We start from the raw sequence: 25,427 nt of genomic DNA on the forward strand, positions 1-25,427 counted from the left end.
GATGTGGTGAGCTGAAAGCACCTTACTTTTAAGCGGCTTTGTTTTTATTACTTGTAAATTTGAATCTATTGGGTTTTAAATAAAATGTTTAAAGCGCAACTCCACTTTTGTTGAGAAAAAAAAAACATTCCCCTCCTGGATGATCATTGCAATGATTATAACATCCTTTGTTGCAGATTCCTACCTTTTGTTATTCTGAAGAAATCCATGTGTGTTTCTTTGGGTCTCTGTGCAGAGTCTAATGGGAGTGGTTTCATAATCATCAGTCAGCTGTAGAGCACTAATGAGGAAAGCTGCTGGGCCTGCATCCCTTTAGGCGTGTTCCTATTGGAAAATTGCATTTTTGTTGTAGGAGATGCCTGAAATCTGACTTGTATCTTAGGCAGACTTCTGAGAAAATTGGTGAGCCAATCACAAAAGCAGGAAATTATGTTTCTGGGGAGTGATTTGTACACATTCTGTGTACAGAACAACTCCATGTAGCCATATTGATTTGCATTTATAGAAAAATACAGCGGCTGCAGATTGAAAAGGAAAGGCAATTTTTAACCACTTAAGCCCCGGACCATTTTGCGATTCGGCACTGCGTCGCTTTAACTGACAATTGTGCGACGTGGCTCCCAAACAAAATTGACGTCTTTTTTTCCCACAAATAGAGTTTTCTTTTGGTGGTATTTGACCACCCTTCGTTTTTTATTTTCTGCACTATAAACAAAAAAAGGGTGACAATTTCATTATTTTTTGCATTTTGCTATAATAAATATCCCTCAAAAATATATAAAAAACATTTTTTTTCCTCAGTTTAGGCCGATACGTATTCTTCTACATATTTTTGGTAAAATCGCAATAAGCGTTTGATTGGTTTGCGCAAAAGTTACAGCGTTTACAAAACAGTGGATAGTTTTATGGCATTTTTATTAATATTTTTTTTTTTTTATTATTAGTAATGTCAGCAATCAGATATTTTTATCGTGACTGAGACATTATGGTGGACACATCGGACTTTTTTTTTTTTTTACTACACATTTTTGGGAGCATTGTCATTTATACAGCAATCAGTGCTATACAAATGCACCGATTCCCATGTAAATGACACTGGCAGTGAAGGGATTAAACACTAGGGGGCAGTGTAGGGGTTAAGTATGTCCTGGGGAGTGATTCTAACTATGGGGGGGCGTGGCTACGTGTGACACATCACTGATCTCTGCTCCTGAACACAGGGAGCAGAGATCGGTGACACTGTCACTAGGCAGAACGGGGAGATGCTTGTTTACATTAGCATCTCCCCGTTCTTCCCCTCCGTGAGGCGATCGTGGGTATCCCTGCGGCGATCGAGTCCGCGGGACCCGCGACCCGACTCACGGCGCTCCCGGGCGGCACGCACACAATGGCACGGCGGACGTATGGGTACGCCCATTTGCCCAGCCGTGCCATTCTGCCGACGTACATCGGCGTGCGGTCAGGAACCGGTTAATAACATTCAATTACAATATGACTTGTATCGCAATTGTACACGCTATGTTTCCCCCCCCCCCCCACAAAAGTGGAGTTACCCTTTAAATGGAGAGCACTATCGGTCCGCTTTCTAATTTTACGGTCACCCATGCCTTATGAGCAATGAACCTACCCGATTTGTGAGAGTAATTCCTGGACCCAGAGGAGGATTATGAAAAGGTGTTACATAACGAGTATTATTGGCTGAGATAACTGGAATGTTTGTGAGTGTGATATGACCTTTTATGTGAGGTCAAACATTGAAGTGAGCAGGTTTTTCACCTACTGGGCACTTTATGAAGATTGAAGTTTTCATTTCACAAATTTTACTGTGTTGATGTGAACTCATGGACTGAGTATAAAGGACTTTATGTATGCCGTAGTTGCGTTAAACTATTATTTGGTATATGATCTGCCCAACCAAGCATGTTATTCATTCACAGACTACTGTGAATGGAGAAACTAGAATGAACATTCGTTGTCAGTATGAGATTTTATATAGAATATATATTTATATGAATTTTCTTTTGGTCACTGCTTTATAACTAGGATATTTTTTTTGCCAACTCTGCTTGGGGTTAGGGCCTGGCAGTAAAGAAGACTTTCCATTTTCATAGCAGGGCTGTTTTAATTGTCTACATTATCACGCAGTCATGTGTGGCCATGTTGGAGACGAGGGTCCTTCCAGCACATTGTGAAATTGGTGGGCCATGCCTGCACAATCAGGAAACCCACCCTGGGAAATACCATGCAGCCATCCCTGGAGGAAAGGCATGTAGATGGGAAGCAGATACAATGAGATCAGCAGGGCCAATGTGCAACAAAGGATAAAAAGGTGAAAACAATGACTATAGTTAATCATCATAACTCTATGACACAGATTAATAGAACTAAATGTCATCTACTTAGATTTCACATGTCCTGGAATGGAGAGGCCGCCTGACATACTCTACAGAATGGATGGACTTGTTGGGTGGAAATGATTTGGGGGGGGTCGACACCTAAGAACTGGCTCCTTATGATTGAATCTTTCCATGACACCTGCAAACATATCCAGTCAAACAAATATACAGAGCACGGTATGCCGCCTGCACACACACCACAGGTGAGGACGGCTACACATGCAATCCTCCCCGATATCACACAGATGAAAGCAGACGAGCCCCGTGACCCTCCCCCTCCCTCTTGCACATACTTGGCGCCGTGATGGAGGAACCACGTGTGCACCCGGATTTGCCTTCCTCGGTTACACGCCCATTTCTCCTGGGGGAGCGGTAGCCGGTTACGTAGAGAAGGATCGGTAAGAGACTAGGGGGGAAGACAAGAGAGTACGACCCCCCCTCAGAGTTCCACAACAATCGCCCGTGGGACGCGTCGCACTTCCGGGTTAGGTGGTGTCGCTCAGTAAAGTGACGTCAAAGGGCGCTTCCGGTTCTTCAGAAGGACTACGGCAGCATGGCCTTAAGGATACCGGAAGTGGTTTAAAGGCATCACGTGATAACGCTGGGGGCGGGAAGTGGAGTGAAGGCAGCGAGGTGACATGTTTTATAGACAATGATGCCTCCCACGTGACGAGCCGAGGACAATAGAGCCATCCGTTCTCTGTGGAAGGGGAATCGACGCCAAGGGTGGACTCTTCACTTAGATCATTTAATACGGGCAAAGAAGCGAGCGTATATACCTTACACTACATTTATAACACCCACAGATGTCATATATTACCAATTATTAGATGTGTTGGCTACATTAGTTCCCCCCAACCTTTATTTTCACCTGATGATTTAAGTCCTCATGCACACTAGGCTCTACTGAACAGGAGAGGAGCAGCGTTATGGTGGTTGTAAACCCCCCTACAACCACTTTTTACTACAGGTAAGCCTTTAATAAGGCTTACCTGTAGCTACCCCAGATATCTCCTAAACCTGCATGGTTTAGGAGACTTCCCCTGTATCTACATGTGCCGATGTCATTGGCGCATGGAAGCAATGGCACGTCCATGCCGTGGCTTCAGCTAGTATGCCGTTACCAGTGGATCCCACGCGCATGCGTGGGAGTGACATTTTTCACGGTACCCAGAAGTAACTCCAGGAGTGGTGTATAAGGACCGCTGCAGGGGCTTCGATCTAAGGTAAATAATTCATAATGGGCGAGTATGGCATGTGTACTAGCTAGCTCATTATGCCTTTGTTTTGCAGGTTTTTTTTAGTGGGTTTTCAACCACTTTAAGAATGCATGTAAAGCCACATTTTTCAAGTGCGTTTAGCTGCATTCAGGCATATCAAGCATTTGGAGGTTTATTCATTTCAATATCCAGTATATTAACCCCTTCATGCCGAAGCAATACATATATGCGATCTTCTGCTTCAAGTGGGTGTTCCATGGTTTTCTTTTTTTAGAGCCAACTAAACGGTCAGCTTTCTTTCTAATAACAACCAATGCAGCTAATCAGCTGCTCAGCTGTTATTAGAAGCAGTGGGAGGGGACCTCCCATCCCACAGGGAGGCCCAAGTGACCAGCCAGCATGTCCACCGGCTGGTTGGAGAGACCCGAACGAAGCTGGAATCGGCTTTGATCGGGTCTCGGATCTAGTAACCCAGAGGCGAAGTCATGAAATCACTTCCGGTTTAGTGAAGCCATAAAGGTGCCAGATTAAAAAAAAAATGTCATTATTTATAACTGACAAACTTGGAATTTTGAATGCTTTTAAAGCACTCCAGGCTAAAATGCAAATAGGCCCTGAACAATAAAGCACCCCATCCCACCTCTCTGCTCATTTTTGGATATAGTTTTATTTTTTAAATAGTTTTGTACCTTTTCTAAAGTTTTTAAGCTGCCATTCTGTCCTACCTCGCCACAGTGAGGTACGTCATTTCCGCAATTGCTTTGGGCCCTGCTGATGTCTGGAACCTGTGTGTGTCCCAAAAGAGGACAAGACCATTCATAAAGCACAGAGCGACTCATGCATGCACAGTAGGAAACGAGCTGTGAAGCCTGAAGGCTTCACTGCCAGTTTCCCTTACTTGCAGTGTGGGTGCCTGTACCCAAAGCCGATGGACAAATCGGCTTGGGGTGCCGACATCGCAGGAACCCTGGACAGGTATGTGTCCTTATATTAAAAGTTATCAGCTACAGTAAGTAGCTGCTGACTTTTAATTTGTTTTCTTTGTACAGGCTGGAACTCCGCTTCCAGTGCATATGAGCTATTTGGGGTTTTATAGACCCTTTGTGCGCAGAAGCAAACGCATATGTAAGTCCCACCCGTGAATGTGAACAGTGTTCAAACCACACATGTGAGGTATCGCCGCGATCGTTAGAGCAAGAGCAATAACTCTAGCACTAGATGACCTCTAAAACTCTAAACTGGTAACCGTTAAAAAAATTTTAATGCGCCGCCTATGGAGATTTTTAGGTACCGTAGTTTGTCGCCATTCCACAAGTGTGCGCAAAAGAAAGCCTCTAGCAAAAACAGTCAGACATACTGTATAATACAACTTAAAACATAAAATAAGCTAATAGTAATATTTGTACATTAAAGTTGAGTTTCACCCATATTTGCAAGTTGCTTTTATTCACATGCCCACCCGCATTGCAGCCCTAAATGGATATCATTTTTTTTTTTATGTTTAAATACCTTTATTTTAAATGTGTCAATGGCACTTCTGGCCCCAGCCCCCTAGGAGATGTCATCATCAGGTGATTCCCTTGGACTCCTGTGATATCGGCGTCATCGATCCCAGAAGTCCAAGGGAATCACCTAATTCTCTTTTGATTGACACATTGCCATAAGAACGGGGCGGGAACGTCCGCTGCTGCCACCAACGCTGTGCCAAGCTACGCCGCGCAGTGTCATCACTGCGCAGGCACGAGTTTGGAAGGTGCATGCAGAGTAGCCAGCTACACCTAATCCTGGAAATAGACATGAACGGGCTTACAGATGCCCAGAACTGCGTTGGCCCCTGCCTGCTGCTGAGATCAAGCATCGGTAATTTTTTACAGATAAAGAAAAAACATAGTTAAATTTGCAACAGTATCCAAATAGTAATGTACAATCTGTGCCAATCATGGGAGTGCTTTTAGAAAAAAAAATGATTATGGTGACTGGAGCTCCGCTTTACGTGCCGAGAATATGTGATAATTCAAAACAGTCAAAATAAGTTTTGTGCAATCGTGACAATAGTTCCAGTCATAACAAGAGTGATCCAATTCCACTACCAATGTAAAATGGACTCATACCAAAGTTGAGGGACCCTATTACAGAGAGAGAGAGAGAGTAGCGTCAGATCAAAGTAAAAGGCATCTCCTTCAGTCTAGAAGTCCAGGTGCTGGCAATGCTGTAGCAGTTAGACATCAAAGAAATCCTGGACAGCCGCACCCCAAAAAATATTTGACTTTATTCAATAAAGTGTCATCCAAAATACAGGTCACAGCAGAGTGGAACAAAGTTTACACGTTTCGCATTACACATAGTGTTTAGTCATAGGACCCTATTATGGAGTCAAATGTGCCTAGTATAGTGTATCCCCATATATCAAGCATCTAGAACTCATATGTCATCAAGGAACATCTTAATGAATCACATAAAATCTGGGTACATCTCAATGGATATGGTCAAATGGATTATCATCGTGGATATAAAACGAAGTAGACATCCACATAGTGTAAAACCGTAAAGGAACTTTAAGTAAAGGGATTAAAAATACCCACATAGTATGTGATACAATAAGCGTGATATATCAATCCAAGGCAAACAAACCATGTATGGAGAAAAATCTGGATTGTGTACACAGCAGGACAAGCCTGGCGACGGCACGTACAATAGCTCCACCCTTTTTTTTAGCCAAGCACTCCATCCTGCCTGCATGCCTGTGGTAAGGGCTGATGGATTCCAGGAAGTAAATGCTACATGAATCATCTGCCCTTACTCAAGATGGCCAGGGCCAGAAATGCTAAGGGATGCTTTTCAAAGTGAATGGCTGAGAGCGCTGAGTGTTCTGGTGGGGGAGCCATCCCCTTATCAGAACACAATAGAACAGCAGGGGAGATCACTGTACTAACGTTAGATAGTTAGTACAGCGGCTCCTCCTGAGCTGTCAGGTTTTTTTTTCGTTCCGCCCTGTTGGGTTGAACGAAAAAAACTACTAATATGTACTAGGCTTAAGCTGGCCAACTGCAAAGTACTTTAACATGTGGTCACACCCCTTTAGCACCTAATGGGTTTATATACTGTATGTATAAGCTATTTGGATGTGAGACTCCCCAGACTGTATTATTTGTGATAGCAATAAAGTTAATTTAAGAGAAATTAAAGAGTAAAAAAAAAAAATTGTAAATAAAATTTTAAAAAGTAAAGTGCCCCCGTGCTTACGCAGAAATGCAAATGCATATGTAGGTCCTGCACACTTACGTAAACCGTGATCGCACCACACATGTAAGGTATTGCTGTGAAAGTCACAATGAGAGCAATAATTCTAGTTCCAGACCCCCTGTTTAACGAAACTGGTAATCTGTAAAGGCTTTTAAAACATTGCTTATGGATAACTTAAAGCGTTCGTTAACCCCAAATGAAAATCCTGTTCCCTTCAAGCATGTTATATAGCACAGTGCTTGTGCTTTGTCATTTGGCCCCCTGTAATACCTGGCTGATCCTGTCAGTTTCTACCCTCCCTCCTGTACGCTGACTCCGATATATCATGGCGGCCGAGCTCTGACACCGGTGTACATGCCTCCATCATCTGCAGCCTTGCTCTGTGTCTTCTGTGTGCTCTCCCCCCTCCTCTTCTCTCCTCTCTGCCTGACAGCTTCATGTCCGCACCACCCCCTCCTGTCAAGCTGCTCAAATTACTGTTTATTTTATATAATCCTCTGTTTTTTACTGTAATGGCCCCCTGTGGCTGTGCTATATGAAAATAATGCTGTATATACCTTTTTTTACACAGCGCTGATCTGCGCTCATTGACCCGCCATTTCTCTCCTCTCTCAGCCTGACAGATGCAGTGGGTGGGGCCGCCCCTCTCCTCCTGACTGACAGCAGCGGGGGATCCTCAGCTCCGCCCACTGAATCTGTAGGTTAACACTGACTGCAGCTAATTAAGTGCAGTCACTGTTTGTTAGCTCCCACAGTATTATGACAGCCCTGTGCACTGACTGGCAGAATAGAATACTCTGCGGAAGACTTGTCCATCCGTAGCAGCAACGCTGTATCCTGGCCTAGGCCAACAAGGCCCAGGCCTAGGGCAGCACTTTGCAGGGGGGCAGCACAGAAAGAGTCCCTGCCGGCTTGCGCCATACTGTTATTGTAGCGCCAGTCTTTTTGGGTGGACTGGGCTGAGAGGCAAATTAGTTTAGCGCCCCCATAAAGCAGCTGCACTGCTTCCGGTATGTGGCGGCCGGAATTCCGCAACCTGGGGGGGGGGGGCGCCGCTTCTAATTTTGACTGTTCTATTATCCTGGACCACAAACCTTCCTCACTGTGCTATATGTTTTCTGCTACACCATTGACAGGATTATATCTTCTTAGTCCTCTACATAAAATTTTTTAGAGATTTGTGCTTAAAGTAGAACTATAGGCAACATTTTTTTTCATTTTGGATAGAATAAAGGAGGGTTATAGCTCCTGTCAGTTTATTTTTTACCAGCCCTGTCCCACTGCAGAGATTTCCTTTCACTTCCTGCCCCATAGCCAAACAGGAAGTGAGAGGAAATCTATGGAAATTAAGGGAATCCATTCATTGCCACCCCCCCAGGCAAACAGAACTAGTGTCCCCACACGAAAATTTCAGGGAGGGTCTTAAACAGCAAGGGGTGTGGCCTTGACAGGAAGGGATGGATCATATTTAAATTAGGGGGTGCACAAGTTTAATCAGGCCTAGGGCAGCACAAAACCTAAATACACCACTGCGTAGCAGCACTCGTATACAGCCAATCGCTGATCAGGACTCAACCAGATATTACCCTGGTCGCTTAACAACCACAGAACAGCCAGCCAGCGTCTTAGAAAGTGGGCAACCCAGACAAAATCACAACTAAGCATTACTGGCAAATCATAAAAGTAAATCAAATGCATGTCTGTCAAAAAAACGAAATAGAATAATAGGTGAATAAAAACTTACAATGATCCTTAAAGCAGACCTTCAGTCATTTTTTCAACTTTCCATCTATTAAATCTTCTGCCCTTGTTGTTTTAACTTTGGATAGTAAAACATTTTTTTTTCTGCCAGTAAATACCTTATACAGCCCACTTCCTGTTTCTTGTCTGGTCATTAGCCTAGGCTTAGGACATTATGCACAGCTCTCTCTCGAGAGAGAGAGAGAGAGAGAGAGAGAGTTTGCCAGGAAGGGAGGGGGGATGAGTCATAAGAGGGACAATGAGAGCTGCAGAGCTGGAGGTGTGCCTCCGTGAACATCTAGGAAGTGAACAGGTAGCAGCTTCAACTGCCCACAGTTAAAATAGTTGCAGCCAGACTCAGTGGAGGGAGATTTTTGCAGCATATTTGGCAAGTACAGAATCACAGTATATATATAAAATAATATGCAAAGTGGTTGGAGGGAAGCTTCAGAATGGCAAAATGTTTTTATTACAAATTATTTGAGCAGACTGCAGTTCCTCTTTAAGGCATACATAATTAAGGAAAATAAACTAAAGGTGCAGTGTGAAGTTATAGAGATAGCAAACTACTACTATAATTTATATCAATAACTGAAACACCTTCACCATTAAAGTACCTGTATAACTAAAGGCACTAAAGTTTTGGATAGAGTAGTTTTATTGATGTCTGTGCCATTGTTAGGGAGATTCACTCTCTATGTGTCCTGTTTATCGTTATCACAAATTTTGGGTTTTCCCCAGAACAGTAATAGAGGGGAAATCTTCCAATAAGGACACTAGTTCTGGGGGGCCCAAAGGATTCCCCTTATTTGCAAGGATTTTCTCTCACTTCCCGTTTTGGCCATGGGACAGGAGGTAAAGGGAAATCTCAGCGGGACACAGATGGCACAAAATCAAACATTTGACAGAGGTTATAACCCTCCCTTACTCTATCCAAAGTGAAAAAAAGTTCTGCCTGTAGTCCTGCTTTAAAAAGAATTAAAAAAAAAAAAAGTAGGGTTACCCTCCTAAACCAAGGGGCAGCAAGTATCACAATAACCCTAAATCAAATTATCTTTCATCTAAAAAGGTTTTTACACAAGCTATGGACACGCTTCTAAACAACAGTAAGTGGCAAGAAATCCAAATATTTTTTATCTAAAAAAACACGTCATAATGCTTCTCTATGCAATAATAACAATGCCAGGTTACCTTCCCCATTCAGTCTTGAAACATAAAAGGGGAAAAGGGCAGTAGGACTTTAAATGAAGCACATAGGTATAGAAAGATACATTTATTGATAATAATAATAATAACCGCAATATTCTGATATGTAATAATAATCATAATGCATGATGGAATCGGTACAGTTGATATATATACACAAATTCAAATATATTAAAATAAAAACAAATAATCACATAAAAATGGTCAGTTGATATCGCATGATGCATATATGAAGAGTATGACAAGTAGAGACACAGCATTGGACAGCTCTACGCGTTTCATGGATTGATCCAATCTTCAGGAGCATGCATGTGTTTTGGAGTATGTATGCTCCCTCTTTCTATCAGCAAGCACTGCAGCTCAACTAATGGCTCCCTGTGCCGTTTCCCCCACTCCCAGTGGGCTTAACAGTGGATTGCAAGAAGCTGATAACAGGGCAAATTCAGGTACTTGCACTGCTTGCATTTGAAAAAAAAAAAAGGCCAGATTTATACTTTTGCATTGTGGTAATACACAGTAAAACTTGCATTTTACCTCAAGGTTAACGCAAAATCATGAATGCAGTTGTTTGCATACCTCCTCTAACCAAAAGTTTGTAAAGGCGGGGGTGATTTGAGGTAATGAAACTGTAAACTGAGATTTTCCAGCAAATCGGTTACTTGCCTGATAATGAGCAGAGAGCTCTGCTTCCTGGTTGGAAATGAGAAACTACTACTAAATGGGTTGTAAAGTCTCCAGGTTGTTATGCATTAAGGGGAAAAAACCTTCTGTGCTGCAGCTGCCCCCAGAGCCCCCCCCCCCCCTTTCTTACCTGAGCCCATCCGTTCCAGCGATGTGAACGAGCCCAGCGATTCCAGCCGCTGTCTCTGTCCTCACTGGATAAATTGATAGCAGCAGGAGTTATTGGCTTTGCTGCTTTCAATTAAATCCAGTGACGCAGGGGGCGGGCCCGAGTACTGCTGTATGTGTCAATGGACGCAGCCGTGGGACTCGTGAGCATGCCCGCATGGGTGCCCCCATGGAAAGAGGCTCTCCGTGGGGGCACCCGATAAAGAGGAGAAGCCAGGGGCGTCACCAGGGTACCCCAGAAGAGGAGGATCGGGGCTGCTCTGTGCAAAACCCTCGCACAGAGCAGGCAAGTATAAAATGTTTTTTGTTATTTAAAAAAACAAAACAAACCTTTACAATCACTTTAAATACAACCCCAATTCCAAAAAAGTTGGGACACTATGTAAAATATACAGAATGCAATGATTTGCAATGAAACCTTAGACACCCATATTCTATTCACAAAAGACAATATAATACATATCAAATGTTTAAACTGAGAAAATGTACCATTTTAAGAAAAAAAAAAAGGTACTTTTGAAATTGATGGCAGCAACACATCTCGAAAAAGTTAGGACAAGGCCATGTTTTCCACAGCGCAGCACCCCCCTTTTCTTTCAACAACACTCTGGGGGTTATTTACTAAAGACAAATTCACTTTGCGCCACAAGTGCACTGCAAATGCACTTGAAAGTGCACTTGGAAGTAAAGTCACTGTAGATCCGAGGGGGACATGCAAGGGTGATAAAAAACAGCATTTTAGCTTGTACATGATTGGATGATAAAATCAGAAGAGCTTCTACTCATTTCATAGCTTCCCCTCAGATCTACAGCGACTGCACTTCCGGGAACTGAGATCGGTTGCTGCAGTTTTGGGAGAATATACAAAACACTGCATGATTTATTAAAGAAAGAGGAAAATGTATGAAAGCCATCATTGACAGGTTGATGTGTTTTACATCAAGCACGCTGTCCAATATAGTAAAAGTGCAATCAAAACTTGTGATCTGAATAGTTTTCTGGAAGAGTAACTTTATCCACTTCAGCCCCAGAAGGATTTACCCCTTTCCTGACCAGAGCACTTTTTGCAATTCGGCACTGCGTTGCTTTAACTGACAATTGCGCGGTCGTGCGATCTTGCACCCAAACAAAATTGACGTCCTTTTTTTCCCATAAATAGAGCTTTCTTTTGATGGTGTTTGATCACCTCTGCGATTTTTATTTTTGCGCTATAAACAAAAAAAGAGCGAAATTTTGAAAAAAAAGCAATATTTTTTACTTTTTGCTATAATAAATATCCCCAAAAAATATATAAAAAAACAAATGTCTTTCGCAGTTTAGGCTGATATGTATTCTTCTACATATTTTTGGTAAAAAAAAAAAAATATAGTAATGGCGGTGATCTGCAATTTTTATCGTGACTGAGACATTATGGCGGACACATCGGACACTTTTGATACCATTTTGGGACCATTGTCATTTATACAGCGATCAGTGCTATAAAAAATGCACTGCTTACTGTGTAAATGACACCGGCAGGGAAGGGGTTAAACACTAGGGGGCGATCAAGGAGTTAAGTGTGTCCTAGGGAGTGATTCTAACTATGGGAGGATGGGCTACTACTGAGATGACAGCGATTACTGCTCCCGATGACAGGGAGCAGTAGATCCCTGTCATGTTGCTAGGCAGAACAGGGAAATGCCTTGTTTACAGAGGCATCTCCCTGTTCTTCCGCTCCGTGACACGATCGCGGACTCCCGGGGGACATCGGGTCCGTGGGACCTGCTGTCACAGAGTACGCGGCGCGTGCGAGCCCACAATGCCGCAATTTAAAGGGGACGTACATGTACGCCCATTTGACCAGCTGTGCCATTGTGCCGACGTACATCATCGTGAGCTGGTTGGCATGTGGTTAAAAGTATTAAGGTCTGTGGATCAGCATGATAACCAAGCAATTTGAATTTTCAGGAGGAAAGGTCAGCAATGAAAGTCTACAAACTTTCCATGGTATCATTTTAAATATAGAAAAATGTCATTCTAAAAGTTTCAGAAAAATAATGAGAACTTCTGAATCTAAGATATAAAGTACTGTAGTACTAGGTCAAACTCATTGTTGGATATAGCAGGCTAGGTTAAAATTGCTATCAGTATTTTTTATTTTTGCCTTCTGTGTCTCATTAGGTATATTTCCTTTTACTTTCTGTACTGCAGACTCAACGAGAAAAAAAATATATATAAAAGAATATCTTTAAAATTGGAGTGAAACCCCTCCCCCCCCTTTTAGAAAGTAGTCAAGGGAACAAGTGTCACCAGTGAAATATTTGCCCTTTATTCCAATTCTGAAGGCTATTCAAAATTTGTATTTACCCTGACTGATCAGGGCAATTAGAGTGAATCTCCCCAGAGAAACGGACAATAAAAACCTGACAGTTGTTTCTAACAAGTCATCCCTATTAAATCTTAAAAAAAAAAAAAACTTTAACCTTTAACTTTATTGCAGTTCCCCTCAAACATCTCTGGATTTTGGGGAGGCATGTCAAATGCTGTAAAGAACACTTTTCTCTGTGGCTGTCATCCAGAGATCTTCTGTAGACCCTGACCTCCTGGCAGCTAGTTCTTCATCCTGGGAACATATCCAGCCCCTAAGCGAAGCTCAACAACATACTGGGAGTTGGAAAATTTCCATCGTTATCTATGGGGTTGACTACTCCAATAAACATGCTGTAAATTGGTGTTGAGAGACCAAAACAAACTGCCATGAGGCAGGAACTTACAGTAAAAAGCATGGCAGTCATGGAGGCTAGTGTAGCTTACAGCATCGCCACTTAAAGCAGTATTAAACCCAAAATCAAACATGTAATATATAAAGCTTACCAATCATTAGATGTGGTGGTTGTATTAGTTTTCTTTTTTCCCCGTTTTCACCTGGTGATTTGGCCAGGTTAACGCCAATTTAACTCCACCAGCTCAAAAAATGCATAACTCTGAAAAAGCAATAATGCTATACTCCTTACACATATAACTTCCTTAACATATCCTGATGAAAATGGCACAATTACTAACCAATTTATAGCAAAAGATTGCACATGACCCTTAAAAATAAATGCACAGTAAAGTTGATGGCAGCAAATGCATATGTAGCCTACGAAAGAGAGAAAATGAACTGATTTCCCATATTCAGGCCAACAGTACAGATGAAAGAATCCCCACTGTTGGCTATTTTATTCAGAAAACCATGGCACCCACAGCTGACTAAAGACAGCTCAACTGATGAATAGTGACTGTATCCGATAGAATATAGTCACTGTACAGCTGATTTTCCACCCCACGAAACAATTTTTAACCGGTTCAATACCGGGCAATTTCACCCCATTCCTTCCCAGGCCAATTTTTAGTTTTCAGCGCTGTCGCACTTTGAACGTCAATTGCGCGGTCATGCAACGTTGTACCCAAAAAATATTGACGCCCTTTTTTCCCCACAAATAGAGCTTTCTTTTGGTGGTATTTGATCGCCTCTGCGGTTTTTATTTTTTGCGCTATAAACAAAAGAAGAGCGACAATTTTGAAAAAAACACAATATTTTTTACTTTTTGCTATAATAAATATCCCAATTTTTTTTTTAAAAAACAAATTTTTTCCTCAGTTTCGGCCGATACATTTTCTTCTACATATTTTTGGTAAGAAAAATCACAATAAGCGTATATTGATTGGTTTGCACAAAAGTTATAGTGTCTACAAAATACGGGATAGATTTATGGCATTTTTAAAAAAAATATATTTATTTATTTTTTTAGCGGGGATCGCGATTTTTTTTCATGACTGCGACATTATGGCGGACACATCGGACACTTTTGACACATTTTTGGGACCATTCACATTTATACAGCGATCAATGCTATAAAATTGCATTGATTACTGTGTAAATGTGACAGGCAGTGAAGGGGTTAACCACTAGGGGGCGGGGAGGGGTTAATATGTTTCCTAGGGAATGATTCTAACTGAAGGGGGAGGGGACGCTCAAGGGGAGGAGACCGATCAGTGTTCCTCCGTTCTGGGAACACAGATCGCTCTCCTCAGAGCTGTTTACACACACAGATCCACGGTCCGGCCCGGTTAACGGGCAATCGCGGGTGCCCGGCGGACATCGCGGCCGCCGGGCACACGCACCGGGTCCCCTAGACGGCCGGGAATCCCAGGACGTCATATGACTATGGCTGGGTAGGGAAGTGGTTAAATAGATCTCAAATTTTGGTCAATTTCTGCTGAATAGGGGCCTTAAAGTGTTTGTTATTCCAACATTTCCTATTCCTGATATGTGTCTGCTGTACCATGTACTTGTATGAAAAAGTATCCTGTTCTCTTTGTATTGCTTCCTTTGTGTGAAATACCTGGTGTCCCTGCCAGTCCCTTTGCCTTCCTATAAAAAAAACTTACCACACTAAGCAGGAGAGCACATTGTGGTCAGTTCTCTAGCTGTGATGGGAACCTAGCAGCCCGAGTCCTCTGCAGTGTCTCCATTTGTGGCCGAGCCTCCATCTGACATCATGAGCCACGACGGTCTGCTGCATGTCCCGAGTCACATCTTTTTGGTATCGTCTCGGCAGTGGGGGTATAAAGGATACCACACTACACAAACAAGCCCGGTAAAGCGGCAATACGATGTGTCAGTGCGGGAGATCGCCGGATTCAGGTACAGCGGGACCGGGTACAAAGGGGAGAGGGTCCAGTGTAAGTTCATCGTACTGATTTTCTATAAAAAGTTGAATTTTCACTTTAAAGAAGAATTCCAAGCATGGTATATTTTTACATAGTTGGTCCACTATGGACAAGTGTAACTATGGGGGTTATTTACGAAAGGCAAATCCACTTTGCACTGAAAGTGCACTTGGAAGTGCAGTCGCTCTAAATCTAAGGGCTAGATCTGAAATGAGTGGAAGCTCTGCTGATTTTATCATCCAATCATGTGCAAGCTAAAATGCTGTTTTTTATTTTCCTTGCATGTCCCCCTTGGATCTACAGGTAATTTACTTCCAGGTGCACTTGCAGTGCAAAGTGGATTTTCCGTTAGTAAATAACCCCCAATGTATGTACCATACCTGGCCATGTCCCTGGAAGCTGGAAATCACCGATGTAGACAATGCTACTCCAGTGATCTCCACTTGCTTCTGAATCCTGTGTCACACATATACAAATACATGGTTTCCTTCAGAATATATTTAACCGCTTGCTTACTGGGCACTTATACCCCCTTCCTGCCCAAGCCATATTTCAGCTTTCAGCGCTGTCACTCTTTGAATGACAATTGCACGGTCATACAAAACTGTACCCATATGAAATCTTAATAATTTTTTTCACATAAATAGAGCTTTCTTTTGGTGGTATTTACTCACCACTGGGTTTTTTATTTTTTGCTAAATAAACAAAAAAAGACCAAAAATTGTGAATAAAAAAACAGTTTTCATAGTTTGATATAACATTTTGCAAACTGGTAATTTTTCTCCTTCATTGATGTGCGCTGATAAGGCTGCACTGATGAGGTGGCACTGGTGGGCACTGATCAGGAGGCACTGATGAGGCTGCACTGATAGGCAGCACTGAAGGGCACTGATAAGCAGTACTGATGGGCACAGGTTAGCAGAAGTGGCTGTTACTGTGTGCGACCAATGTCCTGTTTACACAAGAAGGTAATCTGCTTATTTTTTTCTCCTCATGCTGTTAGCGTGAGGGAAAAAAAACTATTACCACGTTCTGTTTACATCATGTGATCAGCCGTCATTGTCTGACAGCTGATCACATGGTAAACATCGATCTGTAATCAGCCGAGTCCCAAGGCCGCAGGGGGCACCTGGGCTGTCTGTCTAAAATACACCGCTATATCAAAGTCCTCTGATAGATACATGGAATGGAACACTTATTTCTGGGTTTGGCATATGTAATTTTCAATACACCACGCAGTAGGAGAAATCATTTCTCCACAAGTCAGACACTGACAAAAAATGCTAAATTTTCCACCCCAAATTTTAAAGTGGCCACAGGTAATATGAGCACAAAGGATCCAGATCATTAAAAGCAGATCTTCAGCCTGGGAGGAAATTTCCCTTCAACCCACCTCATTTCCCCAAGACTACATAAATAGCGCTGTCTTTTTTGTTTGTGTGTTAGCATATAGGTTTATGTTGCTGCATAAGGCTCCTTTCACACTTGTGCGACTTCTCATGCAACTTTGATGTCCAAAGTTGCATGACAAGTCGTTCCCGATGAATTCCAGCAACTTCAAAAGAAGTTTGTGCACTACTTTGGTTCGACTTTCATCACTGGTCAAAGCCAAAGTTGTCTCCAAGTTGCACCCATCTAAATTTGAATCATAGTTGCACTCTAAAGTCAGCGGAAACTTTGGAGTCTTACAAGTGGGAATGGAGTCTTAAGAAGATAGAGTATTCTATAAACAGGGTTAAATTAAAGTGGTACTAAACCATTTCCGAGCACCACAAATTGATAACACTATTTGATTAATTTTTAAAATCCAAAGAAAACTCACCCATCCATCCATGTCTCCATACTTTATTTTGTTGAGAAACCCCCTAGCATTTCTAGTTGCAGCCATCTTGAGTAATGGCAGATACTTTATGTAACATTTACTTCCTGGAATCCATCTGCCCTTAGCTCAGGCACGCAGGCAGGTGGGTGTGTTTAGTTGAGAAAGCCCCTCCTCCCGAAGAAAAAAAAAAAAAGTGCCCATGAAGACTCCTGGAATGTATGACATCATTTTGGCCTAGGCCAGAAACCAACTGAAGAAATGTAAAAAAAAAAAAAAATTAAAACAAATAAATATAACATACCTTCCTATTTATTTACTAATGCTAGCAGCATAAGGATTAAAAATAGTTACAATTTGAGAGAGTTCATTCTGCTTTAACCACTTCAGCCCCAGAAGGTTTTACCCCCTTAATAACCAGGCCATTTTTTGTCATACGGCACTGCGTTACTTTAACTGACAATTGAGCAGTCGTGCAACACTGTACCCAAATAAACTTGATGTCCTTTTTTTCCCCACAAATAGAGCTTTCTTTTGGTGGTATTTGATCACCTCTGCGGTTTTTATTTTTTGCGCTATTAACAAAAAAAACAGTGACAATTTTTTTTTTTAAATAATAATTTTTACTTCCTGCTATAAAGCATATCCAATAAAAATATGTAAAAAATCAAATTTATTCATTAATTTAGGCCAATATGTATTCTGCTACATATTTTTGGTAAAAAAAAAATCCCAATAAGCGTATATTGATCGGTTTGCGCAAAATGTATAGAGTCTACAAACTATGGGATAGATTTATGGAATTTTTATTTATTTAATTTTTTTCACTAGTAGTGGTGGCGATCAGCGATTTTTAGCGGGACTGTGACATTGAGGTGGACAAATTGGACACCTGACACTTTTTCGGGAACCAGTGACAGTGATCAGTGCTAAAAAAAAATGCACTGTTACTATACAGCGTGATTATCTGGGAGGGCTGCAATATAAGCCCTACCCCGAAAATAAGTACAATTAAAGTAATTGTAAAAAAATGTAATCCATTTTGTAAAAAGATTATACCAGTATAAGGTGCAGAGTGTCTCCATTTGTAACTGTATTGTGGAAAATACCTTATTTATAGCGTCGCTGGGTGCTCACATGACCTGCTCTCCTCCCTGCTGACGTCTGTGGCCCCTCCCTCTGCAGTGCTCGGAGCGAGCTGACGCCAGCAAGGATCTTGGCCCCTCTCTCTGCAGTTATTCAGAGCGGAGAAGAAGAGCTCTGGCAGGTCAGGTGAGTGCCCAGGGGCGCTGTAAATAAGGTATTTTCCACAATACAGTTACAAAGGGAGGCACACTGCACCTTATACTGGTATAATCTTTTTACAAAACGGAATACATAATTTTATAAGGTCTTTAACCAAGATTTTTTGGGGGGATTAAAATGATGTCATAATGCTGACTCGCAAACGGAGAGGGGGAGAGAAGATAGGGGATATATAGGAACTTATTTATTGTTTTTTGTTTTGTTCCAGTTTTTTTAGAACAAAGAGGGGTGAATGACACAGGACCAGCACTGTGCTGTCTATCATGCTTTAACCACCTCAATACAGGGCACTTTCACCCCCTTCCCACCCAAGCCATTTTTTTGTTGCACTTTGAATGACAATTGCACAGTCATGCAACACTGTACCTTAATGACATTTTTAGCATTTTTTCCCCACAAATAGAGCTTTCTTTTGGTGGTATTTGATCACCTCTGTGGTTTTTATGTATTGCGCTATAAACAAAAGAAGAGGGACAAGCTTGAAAAAACACAATATTTTTTACTTTTTGTTATAATAAATATCCATTTTTTTTAAACAAATTTTTTTCCTCAGTTTAGGCCGATATGTATTCTTCTACATATTTTTGGTAAAAAAAAAAAAATCGCAATAAGCGTATATTGATTGGTTTGCGCAAAAGTCATAGCGTCTACAAAATAGGAGATAGATTTATAGCATGTTTATTTATTTTATTTTTTTTACTAGTAATGGCAAGCGATCTGCGATTTTTATTGTGACTGCAATATTGAGGCGGACAGATCGGACACTTTTGACACATTTTTGGGACCATTCACATTTATACAGCGATCTGTGCTATAAAAATGCACTGATTACTGTGTAAATGTGACTGGCAGGGAAGGGGTTAACACTAGGGGGTGATCGAGGGGTTAAATGTGTGTCCTAGGGAGGTGATTCTAACTGTGGGGGGATGGGACTGGCTGGGGGAGCTGATTGATTGGTGTCCCTATGTACAAGGGACACACCATCGGTCTCCTCTCCTCTGACAGGACGTGGATCTGTGTGTTTACATACACACAGATCCACGGTCCTGCTCAGTTACTGGGCAATCGCAGGTGCCCGGCGGACATTGCAGCCGCCGGGCACGCGCATCGGGTCCCCAGTGACACGGCGGCACACGTGCGCCCCCTAGTGGCTCAGGAAGGGGATCACGTCATATAACGTCCGCCCAGAAAAAAAAAACAAACAAAAAAAGAGCGACAATTTTGAAAAAAAAACACAACATTTATAACTTTTTGCTATAATAAATATCCCCAATTTTTTTTAAAAAAGCTAATTTTTTCCTCAGTTTTATGTATTCTTCTACATATTTTTGGTGATAAAAATCGCAATAAGCATATATTGATTGGTTTGTGCAAAAGTTATAGCGTCTACAAACTATGGGAAAGATTTTTATGGCATTTTTATTATCTTTTTTTTTTTTTTTTTTTTTTACTAGTAGTGGCAGTGATCTGCGATTTTTATCTGGACTACGACATTATGGCGGACAGATCAGACACTTTTGACACATTTTTGGGACCACTGACATTTATACAGCAATCAGTGCTATAAAAATGAACTGATATACTGTGTAAATGTCACGGGCAGGGAAGGGGTTAACACTAGGGGGCGATCAAGGGGTTAACTGTGTTCCCTCAGTGTGTTCTAACTGTAGGGGGATGGAACTAACTCATTGTTCCTAGCTAGTAGGAGCAGACGATCTGTCTCTCCTCACAGAACATGGATTTGTGTGTTTACACACACACACATCCCTGTTCTGGCTCTCGTCATCGCGACCACCGGGCAAACGCACATCGGCAGTGCAGCGTGCGTGTGTGCCCGCTATCCCAGCTTAAAGGGCCAACGTACAGCTATGATGGCTCGCGGGAACGTGCCGACCTGCCGCGGTATGACGGCGGCTGGTTGGCAAGCGGTTAACTGACAATTGCGTTGTCCTGCGACGCTGTACCCAAATAAAATTGATGTTTTTTCCCCCACAAATAGAGCTTTCTTTTGGTGGCATTTGATCACCTCTTCATTTTTTGAGGGTTTTTTGCACTATAAACAAAACAAACAAAAAAAAAATTTCGAAAAAAAAAAAAAAATTTTTTTTTACTATTTGCTATTAAACACATCCAATAAAAAAACTGTAAAAAAAAAAAAATAAAAAAATTCTGATTTCTTCATCAATTTAGGCCAATATGTATTCTGCTACATATTTTTGGTTAAAAAAAATCCCAATAAGAGTATATTGATTGATTTGTGCAAAAGTTATAGTGTCTATAAACTATAGGATATTTTTATGGAATTTTTATGTATTTATTATTATTATTATTATTATATTACTAATAATACAGTATTTATATAGCGCCGACAGTTTGCACAGCGCTTTACAGACAGTACAATTACAATATAATTCAATACAGGAAGAATTAGAGGGCCCTGCTCATTAGAGCTTACAATCTATTTTTTTTTTTACCAGTAATGGCGGTGATCAGCGACATATGCACTGTTACTGTACTAATGACACTGGCAGGGAAGGGGTTTACATCAGGGGCAATCAAAGGGTTAGATGTGTTCCCTGAGAGTGCTTTCTATCTGGGGGGGTGCTTGTACTGTAAGAAGACAGCAGAAACACAAGATCTCTGTCTTCTCTTGTCACAGAACGGCGATCTGCCTTGTTTAAATAGGCAGACCACCATTCTGTCTGCCTCGGGAATGATCGGCAGGTCCCGGTGGACATTGGGTCCGCCGAACTCGCTGATTGGCTTCCGCTGTGTAAAATCACAGCGTGAGCTGGTCGGCGGCGGCGTGCGCCCCAGACCCAGGAAACAAAATCATGTACAGGATTTCGCCCCAAAGGGCCACCCTGCCGCAGTATATATGCGTGGGGCGGTCCGGAATCGGTTAAAGAGTAATAACCCCACTTGTGTTGAGAAAAAAAAAACACATTCCCCTTCTCTGGGTGATCTGTGTACATTGCAAGGATTCTGACAAACTTTGTAGCAGATTCCTACCTTTTATTATTCTGAAAAAAATAGCTGTTTGTCTGTCTGGGTCTAGAGCTGCACAATTAATCATTAAAAAAAAATTGCAATCTTGATTGAACCCCCTCACGATCTTAATCCGGCATTTCCAAGCTTTATGTAACAAGTGCAGAGCCGTTCTCTGCTCAGAGCTGTCAAAAAAAAAAAGGCCAGCCAAGTTTATCACAACATTGCTTAGTGCTAAGAGATAAAAAGAAGCATTAGGGGATATTTATGAAAGGCAACTCCACTTTGCACTACAAGTGCACTTGGAAGTGCAGTCATTGTAGATCCGAGGGGGACATGCAAAGAATATAAAAAACAGCACTTTATCTTGCACATGATTGAATGATAAAATCAGCAGAGCTTCCCCTCATTTCAGATCTACCCCTTAGATTTACAGCGACTGCACTTCCAAGTGCACTTATAGTGCAAAGTGGATTTGCCTTTTGTAAATAACCCCCATTCCAACATTCGGTTCTTTTATATCAAAAGAGATGAACTTCAGTCTGTAAATGAGGTCAGTTTAACCAGCTAAAGACTAAGCCTTTTTCTGACACTTGTCGCTTATAAGTTTAAATCTGTATTTTTGCTAGAAAATGACTTAGAACCCCAAACACATATATATATATATATATATATATATATATATATATATATATATATATATATATGTACCCCTCACATTTTTGTAAATATTTTATTATATCTTTTCATGTGACAACAATGTAAAGTAGTGAGTGTACAGCTTGTATAACAGTGTAAATTTGCTGTCCCCTCAAAATAACTTACCGCGCAGCCATTAATGTCTAAACCGCTGGCAACAAATGTGAGTACACCCCCCAAGTGAAAATGTCCAAATTGGGCCCAATTAGCCATTTTCCCTCCCTAGTGTCATGTGACGCGTTAGTGTTACAAGGTCTCAGGTGTGTTAAATTTTGGTGTTATCACTCTCACTTTCTCATACTGGTCACTGGAAGCTCAACATGGCACCTCATGGCAAAGAACTCTCTGAGAATCTGAAAAAAAAGAATTGTTAATCTACATAAAGATGGCCTAGGCTATAAGAAGATTGCCAAGATCCTGAAACTGAGCTGCAGCATAGTGGCCAAGACCATACAGCGGTTTAACAGGTTCCACTCAGAACAGGCCTTGCCATGGTCGACCGAAGAAGTTAAGCGCATGTGCTCAGCATCATATCCAGATGTTGTCTTTCGTTAATAGACATATGAGTGCTGCCAGCAATGCTGCAGAGGTTGAAGGGGTGGGGGGGGGGGGGGTCAGCCTGTCAGTGCTCGGGCTATACGCCGAAATTCCGAAACACACTGCATAAAATTGGTCTGCATGGCTGTCATCCCAGAAGGAAGCCTCTTCTAAAGATGATGCACAAGAAAGCCCCGCAAACAGTTTTCTGAAGACAAGCAGACTAAGGACATGGATTACTGGAACCATGTCCTGTGATCTGAGGAGACCAAGAAAACCTTTTTTGGTTCAGATGGTGTCAAACGTGTATGGCAGCAACTAGGTGAGGAGTACAAAGACAAGTGTGTCTTGCCTACAGTCAAGCATGGTGGTGGGAGTGTCATGGTCTGGGGCTGCATGAGTGCTGCCGCCACTGGGGAGCTACAGTTCATTGAGGGAACCATGAATGCCAGCATGTACTGTGACATACTGAACTTCAGCATGATCATATCCCTTTGGAGACTGGGCCGCAGGGCAGTATTCCAACATGATAACGATCCCAAACACACCTCCAAGACGACCACTGCCTTGCTAAAGAAGCTGAGGGTAAAGGTGATGGACTGGCCAAGTATGTCTCCAGACCTAAACCCTATTGACATCTGTAGGGCATCCTCAAACGGAAGGTGGAAGAGCGAAAGGTCTCTAACATCCAGAGACGAAGAGGACTCCAGTGGCAACCTGTGAAGCTCTGGTGAACTCCATGCCCAAGAGGGTTAAGGCAGTGCTGGAAAATAATGGAGGCCACGCAAAATATTCACACTTTGGGCCTAATTTGGACCTTTTCACTTAGGGGTGTACTCACTTTTGTTGCCAGTGGTTTAGACATTAATGGCTGTCTGTGGAGTTATTTTGAGGGGACAGCAAATTTACACTGTTATACAAGCTGTACACTCACTATATTACATTGTAGCAAAGTGTAATTTCTTCAGTGTTGTCACATGAAAAGATATAATAAAATATTTACAAAAATGTGAGGGGTGTACTCACTTTTGTGAGATACTGTATATATATATAATATATATATATATATATATATATATATATATATATATATATATATATATATATATATATATTAGCAGAGACCCTTGAGAATAAAATGGTGGTCGTTGCAATATTTTATTTCACTCTATATTTGTGCAACGGTCTTTCAAATGCAATTTTTTGGGAAGAAAAATACATTTCAAATGAATAAAAAAAAAACTAAACAGTAAGATTAGCCCAATTTTTCTGTATAATGTGAAAGATGATGTTACGCCGAGAATCGTGATCTTTATTCTAAGCAAAAAAAATTGTGATTCTTATTTTATCCAGAATCGTGCAGCTCTATCTGTGGGAGTGGTTTCATAATTATCAATTAGCTGCTGCACTTGCAGAGCTCTAATGAAGAAAATTGAAGGGTCTGCATCCTTTTAGACATAATTTTCCTTTGGGAGTATCTCAAAAATGACATTTTTGTTCCAGGGAATATCAAAAATCTGATTTGTACCATAGTGCAGACTGCTAGGAAAATTAGTGAACCAATCACACAAGCAGGAATTGACATATCTGGGGGGCGTTCTGTGCACCATCTGTGTACAGAGGGCCTCCAGGTTGCCATATTGCATTGAATTTTACATAAAATGACAGTGTTACAGATTGAAAAGGAAAGGTAGCATTTAATAACATTAAATTACAATATGGAATTGTTTCGGAATTTTATATGCTATAGTTTTTGCTTACAGTATTTGGAATTTGATTCCCCAGGAAAGTGGAGTTACCCTTTAAAGGAAAAAAAACAGAACACCATACCACAAACCCTCTTTTAGATTGTATCCTCTCTTATGAATGGGGCCCTCCTTACACCCTCTTGTTTTGAATTGTATTCTGTTTATTTTATAAAGCACTGCACAAACTGTTGGCCCTATATAAGGCCCCTTTCACACTTGTACGACCTGAAAGTTGCGTGACTTTGACGAGACTTCAACGCAACTTGAAGCAATGCCTGTGTAATCTTGAGGTCTATGGACCTCAAGTCGCATCAGAGTCAGACCAAAGTAGTGCAGGGCCTACTTTGCGACTTGAAGTTGCACAGATATGAACGGTACACATTGGAAATCATGGGGAAAGACTTGTCATACGACTTTGCAGTCCCAAGTCACAGGACAAGTAGCACAAGTGTGAAAGGGGCCTAAATCCTGTAAGTTAATATTATTATAATAAATCCTTTTCACTGCTGGAGCTTTATTTTTTCCCCACCCATTAAAAATGTACATTTTAGGACTAAAGATTACCGACTATCCACAAAACATATTTTCTGAAAACAAAAATTGAGTTGCGTAAATAGATACCAATTCTGTCACAACTTAAAGTGGTTGTAAACCCTTACAATACACTTTTTGCTACAGGTAAGCCTATAATAAGGCTTACCTGTAGCTACCCCGGATATCTCCTAAACCTGCACGGCTTAGGAGATATCCCCTGCATCTGCATGTGCCGACGTCATCGGGACATGCGCACTGAAGCAATGGCACGTACATGCCGTTTGCTTCGGTGAGTGTGCCGTTACAGGCGGCTCCTGCACGGGAGTGATGTCATCGCGGCTCCGGCCAATCACAGTGCCAGAGCTGCGATACCCGGAAGTAACCCCGGGGAGAAATGTCACCGGCCAGTGCTGTGTACAGGTGAGTATTACATAATGAGCTAGTATGC

At 41.6% G+C, this 25,427-nt stretch overlaps 1 protein-coding gene across 2 annotated transcripts in view; it reads right to left on the reverse strand.

Moving 5' to 3' along the window:
- TBL1XR1 (TBL1X/Y related 1) overlaps window positions 1–25,427 on the reverse strand; it is a 262,070-nt gene that overhangs the window by 173,062 nt on the left and 63,581 nt on the right. The window contains exon 1 of one of the 2 annotated variants that reach the window (XM_073626243.1): window positions 2,690–2,914. The exons of the other annotated variant lie outside the window; for it this stretch is intronic. The gene's annotated coding sequence lies outside the window, so the exon portion shown is untranslated. Of the gene's footprint in view, window positions 1–2,689; window positions 2,915–25,427 lie in introns of those variants that run through there. 2 annotated transcript variants of the gene reach the window in all.

Source organism: Aquarana catesbeiana, linkage group LG04 (assembly GCF_042186555.1).
Source record: "Aquarana catesbeiana isolate 2022-GZ linkage group LG04, ASM4218655v1, whole genome shotgun sequence".
In the NCBI taxonomy this organism is placed as follows: Eukaryota; Metazoa; Chordata; class Amphibia; order Anura; family Ranidae; genus Aquarana; species Aquarana catesbeiana.